Source organism: Mustela erminea, chromosome 21 (genome assembly GCF_009829155.1).
Source record: "Mustela erminea isolate mMusErm1 chromosome 21, mMusErm1.Pri, whole genome shotgun sequence".
Taxonomy (NCBI): domain Eukaryota; kingdom Metazoa; phylum Chordata; class Mammalia; order Carnivora; family Mustelidae; genus Mustela; species Mustela erminea.
Genome location: NC_045634.1, coordinates 13285860 through 13304689, shown reverse-complemented (window position 1 = coordinate 13304689; position 18830 = coordinate 13285860). Strand labels below are relative to the sequence as shown.

The window sequence follows — 18830 nt, the reverse complement described above, 5'->3', positions numbered from 1 at the left end:
TAAGCAAATACATCAAAATTTCAGAATACAAAATTAATACAGAGAAATCTGTCATATTTCTATACACTAATAATGAAGTAACAGATAGGGAAATGAAGAAAACAACTCTTATACAACAGCACCAAAAAGAATAAAATATTTAGGAATAAACTTATCCTAGGAAGTGAGAGACCTGCATCCTGAAAACTAAAGACCACAGTTGAAAGAAATTGAAGATGACGTCAACAAATGGAAAAATATAGCGAGCTCATGGATTGGAAGAATTAGTTATTATTAAAGTGTCATACTACCCAAAGCAATCTATATATGCAATGCAATCTCTTATCAAAATACCAACAGTACTTTCACATAATAAGAACAAATAATCCTGCAACTTGTAAAGATATTTGCAAATGATATACCCAATAAAGGATTAATATTCAAAATACATAAAGAGCTCATAAAACTCAACACCAAAAACCAACGAAACAAACAAACCAATTAAAAATTGGGCATGGCCAACAGACACATGAAAAGATGCTCAACATCACTAATTATCAGGGAAATGCAAATCAAAACCACAATGAGATATCATCTTATACCTGTCAGAATAGCTAGTATAAGAAAGACAATAACAAGAGTTGGTACGTATGTGAAGAAAAGAAAATCTTTGTACACTGTTAGTGGGGATGTAAATTGGCACAGCCACTGGGGAAAACTGTATGGAGTTTGCTCAAAAAATTAAAAATAGGGGCACCTGGGTGGCTCAGTCAGTTAAGCATCTGTCTTCAGGTCAGATCATGATCCTGGGGTCCTGGATTGAGCCCCACATTGGACTCCCTGCTCAGCAAGGAGTCTGCTTCTCCTCTCTCTCTGCCTCTGCCTTCTCCAACTCATGCTCTCTCTCTCTCTTCTCAAATAAATGGTCTTTTTAAAAAGTTAAAAATAGAAATGCCATATGATCCAGCAATTCCACTACTAGGTATTTACCCAAAGGAATTGAAAACACTAATTTGGAAAGATATGTGCAACCCTACCTTACTGCAGAATTATTTACAAAAGCCAAGATATAGACGCAACCTAAGTGTCCATCAATAGATGAATGAATAAAGAAGAAGTGGTATACATGTGAAACAGAATATTACTTGCCCATCAAGAAGAATGAGATCTTGCCTTTTATGACAATGTAGATGGACCCAGAGGATATTATACTAAGTGAAGTCAGTCAGAAAGACAAATACCATATGATTTCACTTACGTGGAATAAAAAAACACAACAAACAACAAACAAACAAAAACAGACCCGTAAATACAGAGAACAAAGTGGTGGGGGGGTGGGGGGAGGATGGTTTGAAAAAGGGTAAAGGGGAGTGAGAGGTACAGGCTTCAAGCTATGGAACTAATAAGTCATGGGCATGAGAGCTAAGCACAGGAAATATAGTCAGTGGCATAATAACATTGTATGTGACAGATGGTAGCTACACTTGTGGTAAACATAGCATATAGAGTTGTTCAAATACATTAAAGGTTAAAAAATAATAAAAGAAAAAAGAAGCAAAATGTAGTTTAGTCTTACTAAAAAACAAAATTCAATTCAGTAAATTCTGAAGATCTTTTTTTAACCGTTCATGTATCAAGCAGCATCCAATCTAGCAGACAGGAAGGATCTCTGAGGAGCTGTCGGAAATGAAAGATTTTTATAGGCAGAAGGGAGTAGAAGTAAGTTATACTAGCACAAAGCAGATTGTCTGTGGTAAGATTACTTTCCTTCGAGAGAAAGCAGGGGGTCTCTCAGGCAGAGGACCTCACCAGTTATTAACCAGGCTATTCCTGATAGACTGATTTAAGATTCCATTTCTGAAAGAGCGAACTGCAATGAAGTCTCAGTTTGGTGATGTGGGGCTTAGCACAATTGACTCGATTTTGAACCTGTTGTCTTGTTTTTAACAGTCCACAGTGGTTTCCACAGTGTTTTGGAGAGAGCAGTGTGCTAGACAGACAGACTGACTTACAAAGTGCTGGAGTCTAAGGCAGTAGCAATGCTCTCATGCCTTATAAAGACCTGGTCCCCAGAATCACCTGATCCCTAGTTCTCTCTAACCTTAGTTTCTCCTACTTTGCTTTTTCTTCCCCCCAACAGAAGACCACAACCAATAAGTTGTTTTCTTATTACTTTTTTTGTGATTGTTGAACTCGGACTCCATAAAAGCTTTTTAAATATTAGTAGAACATTGGTAGTCACCGTGTTGAGAAAAAAAAGAAGAAGAAAAGAAAAACCTTTCTCACTTAAATATAGTTTTTAAATAATGCTTTCTGTTTCTGTTTTTAGGTCACTAAAATAGTATTTAGAGTTGTCAGCAATGTGCATTTTGAGCATCACATAAAGTCTATTTGCCACTTTTTTTTTCTTATTTTTCCATGTCCTGTTTAGACTTAAAAGTTGGAGCACATAAAATACATAGAAATTGACTGATTTAATTTATAAAGCTACTCCAGTCTATTAATTCAAATATAGAAAAAGTAGCTCCATAGAATTTATTTGCTGAAAACATATTAAAGACTTCTGTAGATAGATCCTAATGAAAAAGAAACCTAAAGCATTGAAACAGATTTTCAGTGCTCTAGTTACATTTTCCATTCTTGTTTCCTTATCAGCCCTGACTCTACCATTAAAGAGAGACAATTGAACCAATTAACATACTTCCATGGTTCATTACCCCATGAAACAAAAAACTAATTTTGCAAAGTTACTTTGGCTCCTTGTGCCACTCTTCCCCCTAAATTCTATGCATGAAAACCTGGGCATGTTGAAAATCTTCATTAAATATTTCTGAAGGAATGACTTTCAAGTGATATTCTACCAGACTTAAGGCAGAAAAGAAAAAAATTCTATCGTGTCTACTTTCTCTGCTGGCAAGCAGAAAAATGGAAATTTTAGGCAAGTTAAGGCAAATTATTTTCATTCAAGCTTATAAATAAAACCTGAGTTAGATTTAATAGATAAGGAGCATTAATGAACTAATCTTAACCAAAAGAAAGTTCTGAATTAGACATAAGTTGGCCTACAGTTGACGATGTAGAATTTTAATAGTATCAAGACAATGCTGCCTGTTAACATTTGAAATTCCTTAACTTGATTTTTGTTCCTTCTACATTTAAAATTTTACTATGAAAGAAATCCCAGAAGAGTACAGCACATAAATACAAATGCACTATAGGAAATGAATTGACTGATCTCAAGAGGAGGAACCCAAATCAGATCCTGATGGCCAAGACATCTCCCAAAGGGATATGGGGCCCTGAAAGGGAGGATGAAAATCTCCAAGATAAATTTTCCTAAGTTTCATACTAGAGTATCCAGTTAATATCTAACAGACCAATAATCATACAGATAACTTGGGTAAAAATAACCAGTTCTTGGCCATATGGAATTATTTTTGGTATCTACACTGATTGATGTTTTGTCTTTTGGAAAGACTACTCTTTTGTTCAATGTCAGGGAAAACATTATTAAAATACGAATTTTTTAGGGACACTCAGTTGAACATCATGCCAGACGAGACATTTCTATTCAAACCATCAGACAGCCTCTTCTGACATCTTCATAGAAAAATGATGAGTCCATGCCACTTGTCAGGAAAAAGATATCACCACTTCTCTACCACTTTCTATAGCTTTGAGACCCCTTGAAGCCTTTATTTGCTTCAGGCTCTAGCCAGTTCTACTTTCTGAGAAATTTTTCTCATTATGTTTGCTGCCTCTAACATTCTCACATCCCACCACTCAAAGGAGAAACTGATTTGGTGTTTCATACATTTGCAAAAATTGATAGAATGATTTTAGCCACATGCAGATGCTGTCAGTCATATCAATCTGCAAATGTTTGCACTCCAGATCTTTTCAGAGAACATGAAATTCCCTGCCTGAGTGTTTTTGGATTCATTTTTCTGTAATTATATGCAACCCATCTCCTTACTACCAACTGTATCCACTTCTGACTGATACCCAAGTCTGAGTATCAAAAGGGCCGTCTCCCTTTTAAATATGAATCATCTCATTTGACTCTCAAATCTGGGTTCCTGATCTTGGTTTTCCTCATTTGCATCACTGTGAATGGATGTATATATATGCAGATCCACAGCCTGTGACCCTTTGTAGGTACAAGTTCATGTTTTCTGAATGGATTAAGAATATTTATCAAAGTCCTACATTCATTAAAACAAAGTTTTTATTAACTTTTGTATCTAAATACATTTTAAAAATACCCTTGTTTTTCAGTTTCCAAGAAGTCCTTATCATATCATGGTAGTATATTTAGGACCGTACATGAAAATATACTCTATTAACGCCTTAATTGTTCTAAAAATGAACCACAACCAATTTCTTTGGAAAGAACTAAAGAATAGTAAACAACAACAGATAAAAGTTTTTGAGTAGAGATGAAAAACATTTGGCCTATAATTCTTTTTTGTGGGGTCTTTGTGCAGTTTTATTTTTTTTGTTTGTTTTTTAAAGATTTTATTTATTTATTGACAGAGATCACAAGTAGGCAGAGAGGCAGACAGAGAGAGAGTGGGGGAAGCAGGCTCCCTGCTGAGCAGAGAGCCCAATGTGGGGCTCAATCCCAGGACCCTGAGATCCTGACCTGAGCCGAAGGCAGAAGCTTAAACCACTGAGCCACCCAGGCAACGCTTTGTGCAGTTTTAGAATCAAGCTAGTGCTAGTCTTGTAGAATGAGTTTAGAAGTTTTCCTTCATTTCTGTTTTTCAGACCAGTTTGAGAATAGGCATTTACTCCTCTTTAAAATATCTGGTAGAATTACCCTGGGAAGCCATCTGGTTTGGAGATTTGCGGGGGGGGGCAGATTTTTGATTACTGATTCAATTTCTCGTTATCAGTCTGTTCAAATTATCTATTTCCATGATAGGCTAATAATCCTGATGAACATGGATGCAAAAATTCCCAACAAGATACTAGCAAATCAAGTCCAACAGTACTTTAAAAGAATTATTCACCACAATCAAGTGGGATTTATTCCTTGGCTGCAGAGGTGGTTCAGTATTCACAAGTCAATCAACATGATAAACCACATTAATAAATGGGGTAAGAAAGGTGCCTGGGTGGTTCAGTGGGTTAAAGCCTCTGCCTTCGGCTCAGGTCATGATCCCAGGGTCCTGGGATTGAGCCCCACATTGGCCTCTCTGCTCAGCAGAGAGCTTGCTTCCTCCTCTCTCTCTCTGCCTGCCTCTCTGCCTACTTGTGATCTGTCTGTCAAATAAATAAATAAATAAAATCTTTAAATAAATAAATAAATAAATAAATGGGGTGAGAACCATATGATCCTCACAATAGATGCAAAAACAGCTTTTGACAAACTACAGCATCTGTTCTTGATAAAATACCTCAACAAAGTAGAGATAGATGGAACATACCTCAACATCATAAAGGCTACATACGAAAGACCCACAACTAATATCATTTTCAATGCGGATAAACTGAGAGCTTTTCCTCTATTGTCAGGAATGAGACAGAGATGTTCACTCTCACCATTCCTATTTAACATAGTACTGGAAGTCTTAGCCTCAGCAATCAGACAACAAAAAGAAATAAAAGGCATCCAAATCAGTAAGGAAGAAGTCAAACTTTCACTGTTTGCAGACAACAGGATACTCTGTTTAAAAAACCCAAAGACTCTACCAAAATAATTGCTAGAACTCATACATGAATTCATCAAAGTTGCAGGATGTAAACTCAACATACAGAAATCTGTTACATTTCTATACACCGATAATGAAGCAGCAGAAATAGAAATCAAGGAATCAATCCCATTTACAACTACAAGAAAGACAGTAAGATACCTCAGAATAAATCTAACTGAAGAAGAGAAAGATCTGTACCCAGAAAACCATAGAACAATGAAGAAAGAAATTGAAGAGGACAGCAAAAATTGGGGAAATATTCCAGGCTTATGGACTGGAAGAACAGCCTTTGCTAAAATGCCTACATTACCCAAAGTAATATCCACTTTCAACGCAATCTTTATCAAAAGCCACCAGCACTTTTCAAAGAACTAGAGCAAATAATCCTATAATTTGTATGGAACCACAAAATATTCTGAATATCAAAAGTAATCCTGAAAAAGAAAAGCAGAGCTGGAGGCATCATGAATCTGGACTTCAGAATATATTACAAAGCTATAGTCATCAAAACAGTATGGTACTGGCACAAAAACAGAGATCAATGGAATGGTATAGAAAACCCCAAAATGGGCTCATAGCTATATGGTAAGCTAATCTTCAACAAAGGAGGAAAGAATATCCAATAGAAATAAAACAGTCTCTTCAACAAATGGTGCTGGGAAAACTGGACAGCAACATGCAGAAGAATTAAACTGGACAACTTTCTTACACCATACACAAAAATAAATTTAAAATGAATGAAAGATCAAAATGTATGATAGGAAACCATCAAAATACTAGAGAAGAACAGAGGTAGCAACCTCTTTGACCTCAGTTGTAGCAACGTCTTCTTAAACAAACCAACAGAGGTAAGGGAAACAAAAGCAAAAATGAACTATTGGGATTTCTTCAAGATAAAAAGTTTCTGCACATTCAAAGGAAACAACTAAAAGGCAGCCTACAGAATGGGAGAAAATATTTGCAAGTGACATATGTGATAAAGTGTTAGTGCACCAAATTAATAAATAACTTATCAAGCTCAACAAATAATCCAGTTAAGAAACATGCAGAAGACATGAAGAGATGTTTTTTCAAAGAAGACATCCAGATGGCTAACAGACACATAAAAAGATGCTAAACATCACTCCTCATCAAAGAAATACAAATCAAAACCACCACGAAATACCACCTTATGCCTATCAGAATAGCTAAAATTAACAACACAAACAACAAGTGCTGGTGAGGGTACAGAGAAAGGGGAATCTTCTTGCACTGTTGGTGGGAGTGCAGCCACTCTAGAAAACACTACGAAGGTTCCTCAAAAAGTTGAAAACAGAACTACTCCATGACCTAGCAATTGCACTATTAGGTATTTACCCAAAGGATATAAAAATACAAATTCAAAGGGGTACGCGTGCCCAGATGTTTGTGGCAGCATTATCAACAATAGCCAAACTATGAAAATAACCCAAATGTCTAATGTCCATCGACGGATGAACGGATAAAGAGGATGTACTATGTATGTACACGCACACACACACACACACACACAATGAATTATTACTCAGCCTTCAAGAAGAATAAAACTTTGCCATTTGCCATGACATGAATGGAGCTGAAGTATATAATGCTAAGTGAAGTAAGTCATCAGAGAAAGACAAACACCATATAATTTCACTCTATGTGGAATTTAAAGAAACAAAAAAGATGAACATAGGGGAAGGAAAGGAAAGAAAGGGGTACAAACCATCGGAGACTTTTAACTAGAGAGAACAAACAGGGTTGATGGAGGAAGATCGGTGGAGGAGGAGCTAAACGGTGAAGGAGATGAGCCCTGGATGTTCTATGTAAGTGATGAATCACTAATTTACTATTGAAACCAGTTATTATACTATATGTTAACTGACTGGAATTTAAAAATCTGAAACAAAACAAAAGAACAACAACAACAACTTAAAAAAGGAAGGAAGACATATACTGGCCAGAAGGATTAAAACTTCCTAATTGAGGGGCACCTGGGTGGCTCAGTAGGTTAAGCATCTGACTCTTGGTTTCTGCTCAGATCATGATCTCAGAGTTCTGAGATGGAGCCCTGCATGGAGATTCCCACCAGGCGGGGAGTCTGCTTGTTTCCCTCTCCCTCTGCCCCTCCCCACTCTTACACATGGTCTATCTCTCAAATAAATAAATCTTAAAAGGAAAAAAAAAAAAAACAAAAACTTTCTCATTGTGGACCAAAAGTGGCTTTGAGTATCTTGACAATCAGAGTATCCACCCAGTAATCTATCAAAAAGCTGGTCCTTTATTCTTTAGTGAATTGGGGGATAGCTGAAGACAGACATTCTTTTCACTAAATACCAGCCACACCCTGAAACCAAATTCTCATAGAACAAACAACTGGAACTGGATTTGCTGTCTGGAAGAACCTCTTTTATTGCACAGTTAAGGAAAGAGAGTATTGAAGGGGTTCAGGACAGCTGCCCTATTCCCCCAGCCCCTGGAATGTGCCACTTCGGTATGTGGATTATTTTGAGCTGAAGGCACTTGAGACCCTCTGGGCTCAAGAGAAAATTTTGTTCCTCCTTTAGCCACACAGAAGAATCTAAATTGAAGGATCTTTCCCAGAATAAGGGTTATTAAAGGAGATAAATTTTATTCGAGTGACCCATTTGTATGGCAGAGAAAACACCCAATCACCCAATATATGCTCTTGTTATTGCCCTTTGAAGTGCATTCCTTTCCTCTGAAACCCCAGACCCCTATCCCCTTCTCCCTAATTCAAATGACATGTATGCCTCCCTTTGCCTGTCTTTGGAATTTCCAGGTCTATGTGGATTCACCATTCATACAACTATTAAATTTTATTTTTTCCTGTTAGTCTGTCACACGTCAATTTGATTCTTAGTGCAGCTAGAAGATTTGAGGGGACAGCAATTCTTGCTCCCAACAATATTTAGTGTATAATTTTTGTGTTATTTGCTTTCATGTAAAGTGCTGCTTAGAATATTTAAGTATGCTTGAAAACAAGTTGTTTTTGGTTGTACCATCAATTTACTTGACATTTCTTTATCAAAAGAATTCAGAGAGAACACAGCATTGGTTTGAACCCTAAATGATAATCAATTACAAAATAATGGCAAAGTTGTTAAATTGTAAATGGCATCTCAGTGTTTTGAATATAACTTCTCAGTGTTTTGAATATAACTGATAATTTGGGACCAATTTGGATTTATTTTTCTAAAATATATAAAAGGGTCTATTAAGTTCCCCTGTGGTTTTATTTGCAAATGTCAACTGAGTTTATCCAATTTTCCTCTTCACCAAGTTTACTTTTTTCCCCTCCTTATTAACCTAATTGTTTCAGTGTTCCACAAGTATTGTTGGATTAATTGCACTGCTCACATAACTATCCAGAATATGAATTTAAATAGTTCATGGCAAGACAGAAAATCACATGTGCTTTATTATGAGGACTTAGATGTATCTAAGGGCAATTGGGACTAGATAAACACATAAAAAAGAACCAGAGAAAATTATGTAACAGTCATTCTATTAGCTCAAGGCCATTTTCATCTACAAAATTGTCTGAAATTGAAGTAGGAGATTCTAACAGGTTGTTTGATTTTTGTTCCTTGGTCAAGCAGTTAAAAAGACAAGAAAAACATCTTCTGGGGGCCTGGGTAGTTTAGTGAGTTAAGTCTCTGTCTTTAGTTCAGGTCATGATCTCAGGGTCCTGGGATGGAGGCCTGCATCAGGCTCTCTGCTCAGCAGGGAGCCTGCTTCCCCCCTCTCTCTGCCTGCCTCTCGGCCTACTTGTGATCTCTGTCTGTCAAATAAATAAAATCTTTAATTAAAAAAAAAAAAAAGAAAAACATCTTCCTCTGAAATGGAGGATAGCACTTAAATTTTATTTACCTGATTTTACCTTTTTCATAATAATATCTAACTCAGTAAGTCTCAGAGCTTAATGTACCTAAAATCAACCAGTGAGCTCATGTACTGAAGATGACAGGGTCCTACTTTCAGAGATTTTGACTCAATAGGTGTGGGAAGGATTCAGGAATCTGCATTATTTATTTATTTGTTTGTTTATTTGAGAGAGAGAGTGCATGCTCAAGCATGCATGAGTTGGGGAGTGTGGGGAGAGGAGGAGGAGAGGGAGAGGGACAGACTCCACGCTGAACATAGAGACCAACGCAGGGTCCGATCTCACAACCAGGAGATCATGACCAAACCAAAAGTTTTTGATGAGCCAAATCATGAGCCAAAATAAAAAAGCTGGAAGTTTAACCAACTGCATGCCCAGGTGCCCCTCTGCATTTTTAAAAAGCACCCAGATTCTCATGCAAGCAGCTCTTGGGTGTCACTTTGAGAAGCACTGACTATAACGTGATAATCACTCATTATTATCTACCCACTATTTGTTTCAGAAAATACTACTATTTAATGTTGATGCTTGGTTATATTAAGACATGACTTAGCTAATTTTATGAGAAAATGGTAAGAAAATTTTAGCACTATATATGTGTGTGTGTGTGTGTATATATATATATATATATATCACAGACACAGACACACACACAGACACACACACACACACACCCCTTCACTTAATAATTCTACTAAATTCATGATGGAAGTATCTGCTTCCCATATTTGTACATAATTATGAGTGTTCTGTGTTTCTTTCCGACTTTATAGTGACATATTGGGTTTCTCAACTGGATTTTATGCAAACATATAAACCGATCAATATAACATTATTAAGATTAATTGTTTTCTATTGTCTTTCCAAGTAGACCTTTTAGAACTCAGGAATGGCTTTTACAATATACAGCAATGGATACCAAAAAAGATAACCAGTATACAATGAGAAAATTAAAGTTGTTCAGGGAAAAGTGATCAGCATGCCAAATAACTACTTTTTGCTTTTATTTTTCTTCAATTGAGATATTAGCTAAGTTAAACTCTATGAAAGAATTTATTTGTAAAATAAAAATTTCTAAAGGAAAATTCTGAAATTGGAAACTAAATTATATAACCTTTTAACTCCAATATATTCCGTGGTGCTAAGACTTCGGAGCGAGGGGGAGAAGAGGGAGGGTGCGGTGCCACGGTGATTCCCTCTGAGGAAACGGGGACTGGGAGGGAGGAGGAGAGGTCACTGGAGTGAGGTTTCCTGAGTGATAATGGTTCTCCACTGGGTTACAACACATTGGCAAGCTGCCTCAAGTCTTTTCTCTGTCTTGTCCAAAGATAAGCTCAGAGCTCTGGGAAGCGGCTTTAAACAGACATAGGCACAAACCAGAGAGCAACAGAGAGCAGTATACACAATTTAAAAAAGAAACTGGGTTATTTAGGATGAGAAGGAGTAGCTCAGTAGAGAAATCACTAGAAGTTGCTGTTTGAATCACGGTAGTTTGTATGTAAACTGCTAATAAATGCTAGTGGAATCAAAGATCACCAGTAAGCAAACATATGAAGAATTTTTCTCAAAAAAAAAAAAAAAAAAACCACAAAAACAAAAAAACCACTAAGCTCAAGAATAGAAAGCCGTCTGCTCAGTTAGGGTCTTGACAAGTTTACCTTGTCTTTAAAAAGTTTATATTCTTTTTTTTTTTTAAGAAGTTAATTTTTCGAGGAAAGTCTTCATCATGCTCTCAAAAACAATCAGTCATCAATCAAACAAATTCTAGAATGCAGAATGACACTACATCAAAAACTAATGATGTACAGTATGGTAACATAACATAATAAAAAAATAAATTAATAAAAATAGAATGCAGAATGGCAGCACAAGATAAAGTCTCTGGCTGGACTTCTTATTCCTCATTTCTGTTCAAATACCTATTAAAAGAGGTGTATGGGAAAATATCTACATTAACAGAAAAAAACTGTGAAGGAGAACTAATGACTTCCAATGGCAATTAAGCAAGGATGGATTAAGAAACTCAGCTACTCTTTTCATTCAAACTATTGAGCAAAATCAGAGAGCACAGTGAAAGAGTGAGAGGGGGATCTGAGCTCTGCCTCTCTCACAGCTCCCAGGAAAGGACAAAAATTCCATACTCAGCCAGGTGGTTGTTAAATGAAAGTCATCCTAATAATATTGTTAGAATGTTCCTAATATCCAAAGCAATCTACAGATTTAATGCAATCCCTATAAAAGTACCACTTGAGTTCTTCATAGACCTAGAACAAATAACCCTAAAATTTGTATGAAACCACAAAAGACTATGAATAGCCAAAACAATCTTTTTTTTAAAATATTTTATTTATTTATTTGACAGAGAGAGAGATCACAAGTAGACAGAGAGGCAAGCAGAGAGGGAAGGGGAAGCAGACTCCCCGCTGAGCAGGGAGCCCAATGTGGGGCTTGATCGTGGGGCTTGATCCCAGGACCCTGAGACCATGACCTGAGCCAAAGGCAGAGGCTTAACCTGCTGAGCCACCTAGACTCCCCTAACCAAAACAATCTTAAGGAAGAACAAAGCGGGAGGTATATCACAACCCTAGACTTCAAGAGATATACAATGATATGGTATCATTGATATGGTATCACAGTGTGGCAGTGGCACACACAAAAAGAAGACAAATAGATAAATGGAACAGAATAGAAAATCCAGAAATAAACCCACAGCTATGTGCTCAATTAATCTATGACAAAGGAGGCAAGAACAAGCAATGGCAAGAGTCTCTTCAATGAATCGTGCTGAAAAAATGGAAAAGCTACATACAAAAGAATAAAACTGGACCACTCTCTAACACCATATACAAAAATAAACTTAAAATGGATTAAAAACCTACATGTGAGATCTGAAACCACAAAACCAAAAAACTCTTGGAAGAAAACATAGGCAGTAATAACTTGGACATAAGCCTTGGCAACATTTTTTTCTAGATTATTTCCCTTGCCTAAGAAGACCTAACAAAAAAATAAACCATTGGGACTACAAAATAAAAAGCTTCTGCACAGCAAAGGAAACTATCAGCAAAAGTAAAAGGCAACCCACTGAAAGAAAGAAAATCCTTGCAGATCTTATGATCCAGGTGACATGAACTTAGAAAGGTAATGTTGTAACTATACAAAGGCTAAATTTTAAGATGTTGTTGATAAAGAGATCAAAAGCTTGATGAGCTTGTGGACCTGATCCTGAAGAGAACTACCAACCCACCTTAAGTACAAATGACTATAGAACAGGAAATTTTCTTTCACTACTTTTGAATCCTCCCTTTTCTTAGGATAGTGCATTGCACACACGTATTTATGTTTCCATAAACACTGCCCAGCACTTGTTGAAAATATACAATTTAAACATCTATTTGTTTGATAAGAGTACCAGTTTTTTAACCAAGAAAAAAACAAGTTGCTTTGGTGAATGTGTATTGGTAATGTACTAAATTTTTAAAGAAAAAAAAATACATAGATGCAAAACCAAATTTTGTTTCATTTCTCAATAATCACATGGAAAACAGAAAGAAGGGCAACTGGGTGGCTCAGTGGGTTAAAGCCTCTGCCTTCAGCTCAGGTCATGATCCCAGGGTCCTGGGATCGAGTTCCGCATCGGGCTTTCTGCTCAGCAGGGAGCCTGCTTCTCCATCTCTCTCTGCCTCTCTGCCTACTTGCGATCTGTCTGTCAAATAAATAAATAAAATCTTAAAAAAAAAAAAAACAGAGAGAATAGTTGGAAGTATTATTTAGAATGCTTGAACACTGAAAGTCTTGTGCTACAATACAATATAAGAGCTGTGAAAGCAAGGACCTTGTCAGTCTTATTCTCCATTTTACCCCTGGCCCCTAGAAAGGGTGTAGCACAGAAGTAGGATCCAATAAATAAAGTTGAATGAATGAATTAAAGAATAAATTAAAGTTAACAGGCTCAGGGGCACCTGGGTGGCTCAGTGGGTTAAGCCTCTGCCTTTGGCCCAGGTCATGATCCCAGGGTCCTGGGATCGAGCCCCGAGTCAGGCTCTCTGCTCAGCAGGGAGCCTGCTTCCCTTCCTCTCTCTGCCTGCCTCTCTGCCTACTTGTGATCTCTGTCTGTCAAATAAATAAAATTAAAAAAAAAAAAGTTAACAGTCAGTCAAAACGTCTGAATTAGGAATGTTTTGAAAATTCTACTAAAAATTACTTTTCTATGTATGCTAAAGGGTCATGGATTTATTATCTTCCTAAACAGTAACAAGAGGCCTGACCTCAATACCAGATAACTTATTTTCTTAACAATTGTCATTATAAACTGTTTTATCTAAGTTTGGTTGTTCCTAATTATTGGATTATTTTTGGTAAATACTGGTAACCTCCTATATTTAAAGACAGGAGAGTAATTAATTACTCTTTATAGACTTGCTACCGTGGAGTAAGTTATAATGAAAATAAATGGAACATGGAATCCCACCACTCTCACGTTTAATTAGCCAACAGGCACAACACAGTCATACAGTCCATTTTATATGCTTCAATGTAGTTCTTCTATGAGAAGATCATTTGAGGCAAATATTACAGTATTAAAAAAGAAATATACAGCTAGTCTTTTATTTTGAGTCAGGCACCAAAAAATTCATGGCAATCTCCTAGACACAGGATTGGCTCCAGAATTCTAGCCATGCAGAGCCATTCTGAAAACTTGAGGCACTGCATTCACTAGATCCTTATATAATGTTTAAGTATAGATATAAAAACTCGTGCTACCCAATTTACATATTAGATTTTTTGTTGGTGAAATGAATAGTGTTCATCTAATAAAATATATTGCTTTATTTGAGAGAGAGACCAGAATAGATGAAGCAGCTTTAGTCACGGTCTATGTAATACTGTTTTTTTTTTCTTTTTCTTTTTTTTTTAAGATTTTATTTATTTGACAGAGAGATCACAAGTAGGTAGACAGGCAGGCAGAGAGAGACAGGGAAGCAGGCTCCCTGCTGAGCAGAGAGCCTGATGTGGGGCTCAATCCCAGGACCCTGAGATCATGATCTGAGCTGAAGGCAGAGGCTTATTAACTCACTGAGCCACTCTGGTGCCCACTGTTTTTGTTTTTGTTTTTTTCTACATGTTAACCAACCACACCCAAAGGGAATATTCTTATTGGAATACTTCAAACATTAACTGCCCATCCCCACCCCCCACCAGAGTCTTGCTGGGCCTGCTGGTCTGTGGTAAGCTGAGGACACCAGTCTCTCTCCTGCAGATGTGGTTTGATAAAGCTGTCAAGAATAAGGTTTGTTTCAAGAGATAGCAGGTGAAATTTAGAAGAAGAGGGTAAACTGATTATTATGCCTGGAAATGTTTGTAATTCAGGATAAAATAAGTATATTTTATATTATATATAAATATAATAAATATATATATTATATATAAGTATAGTTTATAAAATAAGAATAATACCCCTAACTACAGGATGATAGTTCGTGTCACCAACAGATATATCATTTGTCAGATTGCTTATGCCCACAGAGGGAATAAATGATAGCTTGTGTAGCTCATGCTCATGAAGCCCCAAAGTGTAATATGAAGGTTGGCCTGACAAATTATACTGCAGTGTATTGTACTGATCTGTTGCTGGTCTGCAGGCTTCTCAGTAGGTTTGGCATGGACAAGATTATGAAGGCCAAGTCCAAGTGACTGGAGATGAATACCGTGCAGAAAGCACTGATTGTCGACCTGGTGCCTTCACCTGCTATTTGGATGCTGGGTTTGACAGAACTACTAATGGAAATAAATTTTTTGGATCTCTTAAAGGAGCTATGGATGGAGGCTTGTCTCTCCCTCACAATACCAAACAATTCCCTGGTTATGATTCAGAAAACAAGGAATTCCATACAGAAGCACATCATGGGTCAGAAAGTTGATTACATGTATTACCTAATTGAAGAAGATGAGGATGCTTATAAGAAACAATTCTCTCAAATAAAACTCCAGATATGTAGGAGGAAATGTATAAGAAAGCTCATACTGCTATACTGAAGAACCCAGTCTATGAAAAGAAGCCTAAGAAAGAAGTTGAAAAGAAGAGGTGGAACCATGCCAAAATGTCTCTTGCCCAGAAGAAAGATAAAATAGCATAGAAGAAGGCAAGCTTCCTTGAACTCAGAAGCATCCTACTGAGAAGTAATAAACCAAACCACAATTTTCTATGGTGATTTTTCAGATAAAAACAATAGTAACAATTTACTCAGTAAAAAGTGGGGAAAGAAAAAAAAGAATATATTAAACATTAACTGGTCAACAGTGTGTAAAACAAAACAAAAACAATCTATATATTATATACTGGAGTATTCAAAAATATTATAGACCATAAAATACTGTGGAAATGCATTTAAAAATTTTATCTTTAAATATACAAACTTAGTTAGGTTCTCATATTTTAATGTCCTTGTTCAAACTGTCTTACTTTCCTCTTCTCCCCACTATCTCTGTCATCAACAAATTCATCTTCTTACATGGAGCCTTCCTGGATTACCCTTGTCAGAACTAATTGTTCCTTTCTGAACTTTATACTTGTTATTGCTTTATTCTAATTTTGTATTATAGTAAATTATTTTCCTGACTATTAAGTGAGGCAGGGAGTGTACCTTCACTAAATTGAAAAATGATTGCTTAGTAACTCTTATCTAAAAGGTAATTTTCTAGATTTAAACAATTTTAAGTGGGGCAAACAATTTTAAGTGGTAATCAGGGAAGTTAGGCAGTGATAATTCAGCTAGGCCTTGAGATCCACGTTGAACCTTTTCAAGAAGATGTTAATGAACTTGGAAAAAGAAAAGATATTATAATTAAAACAATGGATGGCATTAAAGGGTGAGATAGATTAGAAATGCAAATGCCTGAGCATGTTCCTGTGTGTAAAATACTTCATGATAAAAAAAAAAGAAGAAGAAGAGAGAGGAGGAAATAAGCACACCCGGGAGAATAATTCAATCATGGGATAAAGATCACAAAAAGAGGGATCAGGTTTGGAATAAAGTGGTTTGGGTGCTTCCTCATTGAATGAGGAAGGGCCCAGCCCTTGCTTTTCAATGCTCAGCAAGTACTTGTTGAATGAACACAGAAAGAGCTTTCTTTGATAAGGAGGGTCCAGTCAGAATCAGAGTGAAAATCCATAATATCAAAAATGCTACTAAAAATTCAAATTTATTGAACAATAGATGAGTGATTTGACAACTGAATTCTTTGCCATTCCCTTTTCTTTAAATGTTTACGTCTTTAATTTCTCCTCTATCCAATCTAGATTTCAGGGTCAACCACTTCAACAAATCTCTTAAAATATCTTCAACACCCCGTCTTTTGTCCTTTCCCACATGTCATATAGAACTTTGACCCCAGATCAACTTGACTTTCAACTACTCTACCCTACTCCTCAAGTATCCCCAAGATACTAAAAACCATTAGTAAAAGTTATAATCACAATATAATGTGATTTCAGTCACTACAGATTAACTCATGGTCCTCAATGTTAAATAAATAAATATGATAGAATACTGTATTTATTTTCCCTCTCCAAAACCATTATATTAAGATTTTTATATTATTTTCAAACCTCTTTTCCCACAGTCTCAGTAGACATCACATCCAATTCTACAAAGAAAATGGAGGTCATTAGATAGATGCACCTTTGACTTTCCTTTTAATTTTTAAATTGGGGGTGGGAGGAAGTAGCAATGATGAGGAAGAGAAGACACAAGTCCACTTCTAGGCAGTCTGACTTCAGGCTCAAAGCTATGTGTCACCTCTAATGCTTCTCAGAATGGACCTTACTGGCATTTTGGATGAGACCATTGCTCAGGAGCATCGCTTAAGATATATTCGAAGTCTCTGTTTATCCTTATTAATAATTATTTTTGTAGTCTTTTTCTTTTTCACTTTATTGTATATTGTTTCATTAGGCCTGTTCACTATTCTCCCATATTTCAGTTTTTTTTTTTTTAAGATTTTATTTATTTGACAGAGATTACAAGTAGAGAGGAAGGGAAGCAGGCTCTCCACTGAGCAGAGAGCCTGATGTGGGGCTCAATCCCAGGTCCCTGAGATCATGACCTGAGCTGAAGGCAGAGACTTTAACCCACTGAGCCACGAGGCACCCCCCATATTTCAATTTTTTATTCTGTTTTTGTTTCTCCTTATATTGCTTTTGTCTTTATAATGCCTTTATATTTTGCTTCCCTTTATTACTTGAGTCCTGCTACTTCATTCAGTATCTTTTAGTCTTTTAGTATCTTTTTAAGCCTTTGTAACTTTGTGGATCCAGAGAGGGGGAGAGAAAAAGAACAAGAGGGAAAGAAAGGTCTCTGAAAGAATAGAAAGCTGTTTGAATTCTTCTTCTGTTTCCTTGGTTAATTCCTCTTGTGGAGTATTTTCTTCATTTACTTTTCACTTTATTCTTTCCCTTTTTAAAGCCTTTGTGATAGATCCCATGTTGGTTCATTTTTTAAGTTATTCATTATTCATGTATTGGGTGAACTATTTACCAAACCAGAAGTGGGAAACTAAAGGCAGGAACAGAAGGGAGGGCAGTGCGGAAGGAAGTAACGTCAAACACGTTTGCTTGGCTTACTCACCTCCAAAACATTTTGCCAACTCTGTCACTTTATTTTTGTTGGTGTTAAATAAAAACTAAAATAGAGACCACAACTTGAAGGTACCCCTAGACCAAACACTAGACCAAACACTCCCAGTCACATAACCAAAATGTCAAATTGTACTGATTTCCTTGAAATGCTGACTCTGACCTAAAACAAAGCTGAAGCCTTCTACATGTCAGTGTGACCTTAGAGCTTCCTAGATAATCAGCCACAAACCAGTAAGCTCATGCAGGATAGGAAAGGAAAGTGAGTTTCCAGTAACAAATTACTGAAAATAAGAAACAATGTGCTTACTCATTCTTGCTTTATAAACTGAGCTGTACTACTACCAACTTTAGGTTCTGAAGTCTCCCTGTTCAACAACAGTTTGTCATGCAATAAAATATTCATATCAAGTAATGTTTTCTGAATTTTCTTTTGTCATTGGTGACATTGAAAAATATTTCCCTTTCCTTTTCAACATTCAGGAGATATAAGTAGCCTGCTCTTAGCCTCAAGTGACCACTGTTTCTCTCCTTCTTTCACTCTTTTGCCACCTTGACAATCACATTCACAGTGCACTTTTGGAAAAATCCGTTCTTTGTGAGCTTTGAA

General features: G+C 36.5%; 1 pseudogene; it reads left to right on the top strand.

Moving 5' to 3' along the window:
* Positions 1-14845: 14845 nt before the first annotated feature.
* On the top strand, positions 14846-15797 carry LOC116582041 (annotated as a pseudogene).
* The last annotated feature ends 3033 nt before the right edge of the window (positions 15798-18830 follow it).